Here is a 9,559-nt window from a genome sequence, read left to right as displayed (position 1 = left end):
ACGCAGGCCGGGAGGGCAGTCCGCGGCTCATCAAGCGATAGGATGACATCATCAGCGTAGAGGCTAATGGCGTGTGTAAAGCCACCCATCCTGATACCGGTCACGGCCTGGTTATCACGTATACGCTGGGCGAACGGCTCCATATAAAGAGCAAAGAGCAGGGGCGAGAGTGGACACCCCTGCCTGGTGCCCCTCTCGATGTTAAAGGCCCGGGAGGCGAACCCATTCACCCGAACCACTGCAGTCGGGTGCCTGTAGCAGTTGAAGACCATAGTGCGGAACCTGTCCCCTATGCCTGCCTTCACTAACACCTGTTCCAGGTAGGGCCAGTGCACTCGGTCGAACGCTTTCTCAGCGTCTACCGTTAACATCATCCGTTCCCCCGGGATCCGGGAGGCCTTTTCGAGCAGATGAACAATCCGCTTCGTGTTGTCAACCGTCTGTCTCCCCGGGACGAAACCTGCTTGGTCAGGGTCAATAAGACCTGACAAGTGCGGGGCCAAACGAGCCGCCAGTATCCCAGTATATAATTTCAGGTCGACGTTGAGAAGGGATATCGGCCTATACGAGCCACAGTGCACCGGATCCTTCCCGGGCTTGGGGATCACCGAGATGGATGCCCGCAAAAGATCAGGTGGAATAGCTCCCTCCTCGGCAAATGAGTTGAAAAGTCGGGTCAGGATAGGGGCCAGCGACGAGCAAAACGTCTTGTAGAAAAGCGCGATATACCCGTCCGGGCCCGGCGCCTTGCCATGCTTAAGCCGAGCGATGGCCGAGATCACTTCCTCAATTCTAATGGCCCTGTCCAGGTGTTCAGCCTGCAGGGGATCTAGGGAGGGCAATGCGACCGTATCTAAGTAAGCGGCCACAGCCGGTTCATCCGGAGGGTCTCCAGTGTAGAGGTCCTCGTAGAACCCACGGAAAACGGCCGCGATGTGGGCGTCCTCCGTCTCCGTGGTCCCCGTATTGCTAGTGATCGCCTTTACCAGCTGACTCTGACGCGCCGCGCGGAGTCTGTTGGCCAGGAGCTTACCACAGCGGTCACCTCCCGTGTAAAAGGTATGGCGCAGCCGGAGTGCGGCGTATTCCGCTCGGTCCAAATCCAGAGCCGCCAGGGCCTTCCTAACCCCCTTAAGCTGTCGCCATATTCTAGGGGCCCCTGTCCTGCGATGGATCTGTTCAAGCTCGCGAGCCTTATCAGTGAGTTCCTCCCTCTTAGCCTGTCTCTCCTTGTTATCGGCGGAGGAGATCGCTAAGAATTCCCCCCGGAGGACCGCTTTCAAGGCTGCCCACTGCGTAGCCCGGGCGGTGTCTTGATTGTCATTGTGCACCAGGAATTCCCGGAGAGCTCCCTCTATGCGTTCCACTACCACCTTCCTGTGCAGTAAAGTATCTCGCAGGCGCCACGTGCGGGGGGGAGGGCCACGGGCGGCAAACGCATCGTGGCGTCGACCGGAGCGTGATCCGAAAGGGACAGCACTCCTATGTCCGAGCCTGAGACCAGTGCCTGAACCGGGGCAGTGACCAGCAAGTGGTCCAGCCGTGCATACGTCTTATGCGCATGGGAGTAATACGAGTAATCCCGATCCGCTGGGTGCATGTTGCGCCAGATGTCTAAAAGCCCCACCTCCGCCAACCACTCCTTGCCGTCGGCCGAGAGCTCCCCGACCTGCGGGTAGCGCTGTGCCGACCTGTCCATAGCCGAATCAAAGACCAAATTAAGGTCCCCTCCCAGAATAACATGTCTATCCTGTGAGGCCGTGATATCCTCGACCGCCGTTCGCAGGAAGCGTTCCTGTCGTTCATTGGGGCTATACAGGGATCCAATCGTAAACGCAAGACTCCCTATTCTGAATCTATAGGCTAACAGTCTACCCTTTATTTCTGTAAGCTTGTGGAGGACCTCCCCCTTAAAACGACTGGACACCAAAATAGCCACCCCCGCAGACTTAGAGGAACTAGATGAGAAGAACTGTGACGGGAACTTACGGGAGCGTAGTCTATGTGTGTCGTGCTGCAGCAGGTGTGTCTCCTGCAGGAGGCAAATGTCAGCGTGCGTATTCTCTAGGAGGGAGAGCACCGCCCGCCGTTTGACAGGGTTGTTCAGCCCCCTGACGTTCAGGGTAACCACTTTAAAAGAAGAAGGAGGCATAGAAGAGGAGAGGCAGCAAGCAATAGGGACCCCTCCCGCGGGGATGGAGCACAAGAGCCCACAATATGAACACAAGCAACAAAGCAGAAAGAAAATCACAAATGCAGAAGCAGCCTCGCGACGCGGGCAAACCAAAGTGTAGGGCCACCTGCAAAACTCCCAACAGGCGCACTGTGCACTGGACGACCCCCCTTCCCCATCCCAACTCCCGGATCCCCCCCCCTACCCCCGGAACAACCCCCGAACTGTCCCCCCACATTCCTCCCCTCCCCAGTTCCCCCCCCCTACCCTTCAACTCACACCCCAACTTCCCCAGAACTTCTCCAAATAGTCCCAGACAGGCCCAAGCGGACCAATCCGTGGAATGTTACCTTAGTGGACGTCCAGCCACACGTGCCCAATCCGGCGCCCCCTCCCCCCACCCCAAGCCAGCGATTGGAACGGTGCTATGGCGAACTCCCCCCGGAGCACATTCAAGCGGTCAATGCCACCTCCTCCACGCTTCCAAGCTCCTCAGAGGCTGTCCGGACAGCATCTTCCTGTGCAGCCCTAATAGTCGGAGATCCCGGTCTTCTCGACACTCCCGTCGTCCTCCTACGTGCCACTCGGTGCCATCCCCCGTCCGTCGTGCGCCGCCTCCTCGGCGTGTGGGATTCCTCCTCCGCCGCAGTAATGCCCAGGATGTCGCAAGTGTCCTGTAGGGATCTCAATTGGTGAGTCTCACCTTGCCACTTGAAAATTATCCGGAAGGGGTGACCCCAGGAGTAGGGCGTGTCATGCTGCCTGAGGAAGTCTGTCACAATCTTAAACGCCTTGCGCCTCTGAAGCGTGAGTGTGGACAAGTCCTGATACAGCGCCACAGGGCGATCGCGAAAGGTGAGTGAACGTGCTTTCCTTGCCTCCCCCATTATCCTCTCTTTCAATGGGAAGTCCGGGAGGAACGCTAGAATGTCCGGAGGGGGGCCATTAGCCCTTCTGACGGGCCCCACCCTGTGAGCTCTGTCAATTCTGATGGGGAAATCATCCCCTTCGCCTAGGACTGATCGAAAGAGTTCCTGTAGGTACTGAACGATGTCCGGGGTCTCCTCTGAGGATGGCACACCTCGGACCCGTATGTTGTTTCTGCGTGATCTATTCTCCAAATCCTCAGTATGCAATTGGAGGTCCAAGTGCTGCTCCCGGAGAGTCAGCACTTCTTGCTGCAGAAAGGTGATCTCCTCATCCTGTCTGTGCGTAGATTCCTCCGCCGTGGCCACCCTCTCGCCCAGTCCGTCCACCTCCCTGCGGAGCTCTCTCACCTCTCCCGCTACTTCCTGCTTCAGGGCCTGGAAGTCCTCCCGCAACGTACCAAAGAGGGATTCCAGAAAGGATCTGGTGACCGGGGGTTCCGCCACTGCGCCAGACTGGGAGCTCCCAGCTGTTCCAGGTGAGGAGGAGGCCCTATCTCCTCTGTTCTGAGGTCTGCCGAGCATCTCCGGCAGCGTGCGATCGTTCCTTTTACCACCCTTTTGATTGGCCATGATGCAGGTCCCTCCGCCGACCCGTGCGCCTGTCGCCGCGATGCGCACCACCGGTCCACGCTCCACCAGAAGTCTGCTTCCAATCCGGGGCGGACGTTGGCTTGTGCCACTCCTAAAGTCCGTAGCCACCAGGGTCGGGTGATGAACCACTGTGCAAGACGGGGCGCCCCTCGTTCTAAATCTGCTCCCGGCGCCGCACCCCCGGGGGCGGGTCGCGGCGCGGAGGTCCCAATGCGGCGTCGAAGTCTGCGGAACCCGGGGCCAAGGCCTTCACCCCACCATCATGGCTCCCAGCAGTGCTGCACTACAACTCCCCCCACTCCTTCCCAGGCTGCACCCCAGTCGTAGCTCCCTCAGTCGGGGCCCGCCGCATGTACCTTCAAGAAGTCCGTGGTGGTAAGAGCCACGCCGGGGGGGTGGGGGGACCCGCCACACCCACGTCCGTAGCCCGGCACGGTCCGCTGTCGGCTCCCCTGGCGGCGTCACACAGGAGCAAGCTGGCGCCGGGGGGCTGTGGGGGTCGCCGATCCGCTACGTGCCTGCGGTCTCTTGGTCACGATCAATGCCCGTCAGGGGCGCGACTCCGCATTCGGCCGATCCTGGCCCTCCGCACTACTCGGAGAGGGCCGCCAAGCTGGGCACTCTCGTAGGTCCCTCCCCCGCAGAGGCAGCACCCCGGGCGTAGAGAGCACCAGCCGGCAGCTAATGCGTCCGCTGCTTCAGGCGTTCCGTCCGGGTCGCCGCGAAGAGCACCAACCTGTTGACGGGAGTCGGCAGTCTCAATCCCGGTCTCCACGCGGGACTGGGCGAAGAACCCCGGTCTCACGTTGCCGCCATCTTGGGCCGCTGGGGGAGGGGCGGAAGCTCCTCAGGCACCTCGCAGTGCCGTGCAGGCACGGTCGGGCCCCCGGTCCAAGGCCCGCCAGCTCCGATCAGCTCCGTCCACTCTGGCTGGGCAGGTCTCCGCTTCTCCGCCGCCCCGCAGTCCTCCACACCGCCGGGACGGAGGCGCCCCGCCAGCTCAGGTCGGCACCGGCCAAACACTCGGCCCTCTGAACTCGGTGAGTTCGCGCCCTGCGGGGTTCCGCCGGCGGCAGTCAGGCAGCCCCCGACTCCCTCGCTCCTCCTGCGACACAGTGCAGCTCCGGGGGGGAGAATTCAGCTACAGGTAGGGCTCGGGGCCTTGGACGGGGTCAGGAGCTCCGGCAGACACGTCCTTCTACTCCGCCATCCTGGCCACGCCCCCCGATTCTCTTCACATTAGAACGGTCTGCTATCCACATCCCAAGATGTACACTGTAGCCTCTGTCTGTACAGCTTGTGCTCACAGCGTCAAGGTCAAATAACAATGTATGCTGTTGATTCAATGTGATCGGCCCACGCTCTAGACATAACATGCATCCAGCTGCAAGAAGCTGAAATTCGAGTGCCTTTACACTGCATGCATCTTTACAGAGACTTGGAGAAAAACCTTTCCATCTACAAGAGAGCCGGCTGATCCTTTTGATGTAATTCACCTAAGCTGATCTTTGAGGTATGGGGTTCCCCGTTGAAACCTAGAAACCTTCTATTATTATAAAACAGCTTTGAGCAAGGGAAGGGTGGTACACAAGGTGCTATATTGTATTGTATTGTATTGTAATTACATTTATATAGCACTTACTACCCCTGATGAGTCGTCGAAGCGCTTTTTTGGCGGGTAGCACGCTACTCCGGGACCCACAAGTGGTGAATTAATATGGTGAAATATGAGGTAATTTCAGTGGTGGATATTAGTCTGTTACTTGAGGTGAGAAGGATGACCTGTTTCCACTATCAGTATAATTGATTTCTCCCTTTGTGTTTTATGGAATTGTAACAATGCTGACTGTTTTATTTCTAATCATATGCCTGCTTATGTTAGCCAAAATAAAGCATCTTAGAGAACGTTGTTGAAATAAATATTTTAAACTTTACTGTGTCTCTGATTACTCATGTTGTGGACTTATATGAGAAATACAAATGAAAGGGTGTTCCGTAATTTTGAAAACACTGTCTGTTTCATGCTCATGTTGTTGCTAACTTTGCACATCTTGCACTTTGCCAGGAATCATCTTTTTAAAATTTTATTGTTGTTTTAGTCCTTTTCTCTTACTGATTTTCGTATGTGTGGAAATTTAAATTGAGAAGCTTGGTTTGGTGAGGGAGGGGCAATCAAACCCTGATTTTAGATAATTCCCCATCAACACCGCCATCTTTCCTTCGGACGGTGCGGTCTAGTTGTTTAACGCTGGCCACTACAAAAAGGGACGTTGCACAAGCGCGCCAGAACCCGTAATTTTGAAAAAACTGTCTGTTTCATGCTCATGTTGCTGCTAACTTTGCACATCTTGCACTTTGCCAGGAATCATCTTTTAAAATGTTATCGTTGTTTTAATCCTTTTCCCGTACTGATTTTAATTTGTCTGGGAATTTAAATTGAGAAGCTTAGGGGTAAATTAGGATGGCCGACAGATCGCCACCGTTGCCCGTCCGCCACCTATTTCCCCCCCACCATATTACAATGGCGGGGGGGACCGTGGTGGACGGGAAGACCGTCCGCCGCTTTTCCGCCACGGTCGCCTTGCGACCGCGGTGGAAAAGCTCTAATATGGTGGCGGTTTATATCAGACACCGCCAGCCATATTAGGATGTGCTGGGGGCTATGTCTTTCCGTGGCGGCAATGCCGCCACGAAAAGGCATACGGTTCCTGCTTTGGGGGCCTGTTGCAGGCCCCCAGGTTGAAGGGGGGGGTGGGGGTGCACATGGGGGGTACCTATGGTACCCCCCTGCAGTTGCTTGCACAATGCGGCAGGCACCGCGCGGTGCCTGCCGCTTTGTGCATGCAAATGCACAGCCTGCACTTTTAACTTTGCTGTGGGTGCTGCTTAAAGCAGCACCCGCTGCAATGTTAAATATATGGGATGTGACCGCCAGGGTGGCTGACACATCCTAATTGCAATAGAGGGAACGCCGCTGCCCCTGCGGATGGTTCCACCACCTCGGGGGTGGCGGACGGACGCAGGTCCGTCCGCCATCGTAATCGACCCCTTAGTTTGGTGTGGGAGGGGGAATCAAACCCTGATTTTAGATGTTTCCCCACCAACACAGCCATCTTTTCTTTGGACGGTGCGGTCTAGTTGTTTAATGCTGGCCACTAAAAAACGGGACACTGCGCGTGCGTGCAGCGGGTGCGCAAAGGCTAGCCCTTCTGCGCCCGTCAGCGTCCCAGAGGGGGCCGGGGCCAGTTACGCTGCCGGTTTTGCTCCTGAGCCGCCCAAGGTAATCGTATACGGCAGAGACTGCTGTGTAAGCCAGTGCTAGCACCACTTACAAAAGATATAGACTTACCTATATCTAAGGTTTCTGCACTTAAAACCTATCAGTCACCTCTAAGGTAGGCGGTTCAATCCTGAAGGCAGGGTGCTTGGTTCTAAGTGTGAGGGTTTCCCTGCATGAGCAGGACACCCCTACAGCCTACTGAGTCCATTCTTCTGGGTTGTAAGTGAGACAGTCATTTAATATATAGAGGGGCACAGCGTCATTCCTGGTGACCATCTCAAAACTGGCTGTAACGAATCCTATCATGTTTGGCATCAAACATTTTGGAATCATACCCCCACACCATAAACAGTGTAGGAGGTATGATTTGATGCACCATAAAGCTTCTTTGGGAAGCCCTCGGTGCTCCCGGTACCAGTCTTCCAGACCCGGACAACAAGCTAGGGTTGCTTCCTGCCAGAGACACGCTTCTGTTCTGCTGATGAACCAAGCTTGGGCAGGGGAGGGCAGAACAATAGGTATCCTGTCACAGGGAGGTGTGAATCCCTCCCAGACAGGGTTTAGTGTATTGGGGCAGGGTGGGGGCGCTTGCCAGCACCACTTTGCCTGGTGGTTTAGGAACAAATGCCAAAACAAATTTACTGATAAGAATTGTGTGCATGATACTGCAAAAAGGGTTGAAATAAAACAGAACAAAACCGTGAGATGGTACAATGACAAATGGAAAACCAAGGTACACGACTTCCAAGTGGGTGACTGGGTTAGAATTCTTAAGGCTGGTCTAATGAATAAAAGTTCAAATACATTTGGAAAGCCTATCCAGATCAAGAAAGCTTTTAGCAATACTGTAATTACCCAAGACAGAAAAGTTTGAAATGTAAAAAAAATAGCTACGTGTCGTTGTAATGATGTTGCTCAGTGTAACAATTTTAGAAAAACTAATTATTCCAATACAAATATAATTGATTAAATGAACAATGAAACTGTTGCTTCAAGAGTCAAATTGTCTGATTGCATGAAACAAATGCCAAAAAGGTTTTATGATTTTGTATAGTCATGTTGGTGCTCATTTGTGTTTTAATTATTAATGAGGGGGATGTGTTACATCTTTCCATCAGTTTTCCTACCTCTCGTCCCCACCTTTTCCTTCTTTGTTACATCATCTGGCTGCTTGCCAACCTTGGCGTGTGCCATGTTTACTTTCCATCCACATTCTAGATTCTGCATTTATTTATTTATTTATTTTTTGCATTTGTAATGCGCGCAGCTACCCACAAAGGGTTTCCCGGCGCCGAGACATTATAGATGAGCAAAAAGGTATGGAAAGCGAAAAGTGGACAAATCATTTCTCAAAAAGCCAGGTCTTAATGTTTCTTCTGAATCTTGCATAATTGTCCTCTTTACGGATGTGAGAAGGGAGTGAGTTCCATAGGGTGGGCCCTAGATGGGAAAAGGACCTCCCTCCCATTCTTGCCAGTTTAACTCTGGGCACCCCAAAGTTGGCTGCTGATAGGGAGCGCAGATTTTGTGTCGGAAGGTAGGGACTGGCTAGCTCTTCCAGATATTTAGGTGCCGTACCGGCTTTAATCCTGAACATGTAGCTTAGGGCTTTGAACCTAACCCGGTTCTCGACCCTGAGCCAGTGAAGTTCCCTAAGGTGTTTCGATACCCTGGCGGTTTTCGGGATTTTACACAGTAATCTTGCGGCACAATTTTGGACAAGTTGCAGGCGTCTTAGGACCGCCTGATTTGAGCCCAGGTAAAGGATGTTGCCGTAGTCAAGCCGAGATGTAATTAGTGCATTGACTACGGTCTTCTGGGTAGCAGGGGGCCGCATCCACAAGATTTTACGCAGCCATTTCATGATGGTAAAGCATAGGCCAACGACTTTATTTGCTTGTTGTTTCATAGAAAGTGCATTGTCGATGGTAACCCCCAAATTTCTAACTTGAGTGGCTGGTGTGGGGAGGTTGCCTAAGATGGGCGGCCAGTGGGAAGAACTCCATAAATCTTTATTTTTCCCCAAAAGGAGAACCTCAGTTTTTTCCCCATTAAGCTTCAGCTGGTTGTTAGACATCCAGCCGAAGATTTCTTGCAGACCGAGTTTAAGTGGGGAAGGGGCAAGGGGATCGGCTTTCGATAATGAAAAAATGATTTGCGAATCGTCCGCATAAGTCATTAAGGAGAGTCCAGACCTTTCTGCTAGATCAGCCAATAGGGGAAGGTATAGGTTTGTTTTATACTGGAATCGTGTCTGTTGCCCAGTTGCATCTGGAGCTGTTTATGGATGGACTTACATTGCTGTGCTGAGAATAAATCTACTTTAAAATCAATTGGATATTGGACTCTTTTCAACAGGATGCTAGTGTCCCCCAGCCTGCCAAGTACAGTGGTTTCAAGTTCCTTGAACTAAGAACCCTGTGTCGTGTTAGAAAGATAAAGACAGGTGGCGACCCCACCATTAAGCTGCTCTTAGAGCTGCTGCATAAGGCTGATGGTCACCCTGTGAGGGCAGAAGAACAGGAAAATATGGGTGGGGATACTCCTGAAGAGGGAGCATCAGGAGCTCTGCCTGATTAACTCAAT

This window comes from Lissotriton helveticus, chromosome 7 (genome assembly GCF_964261635.1).
Source record: "Lissotriton helveticus chromosome 7, aLisHel1.1, whole genome shotgun sequence".
Taxonomy (NCBI): domain Eukaryota; kingdom Metazoa; phylum Chordata; class Amphibia; order Caudata; family Salamandridae; genus Lissotriton; species Lissotriton helveticus.
This window is presented reverse-complemented; position numbering follows the sequence as displayed.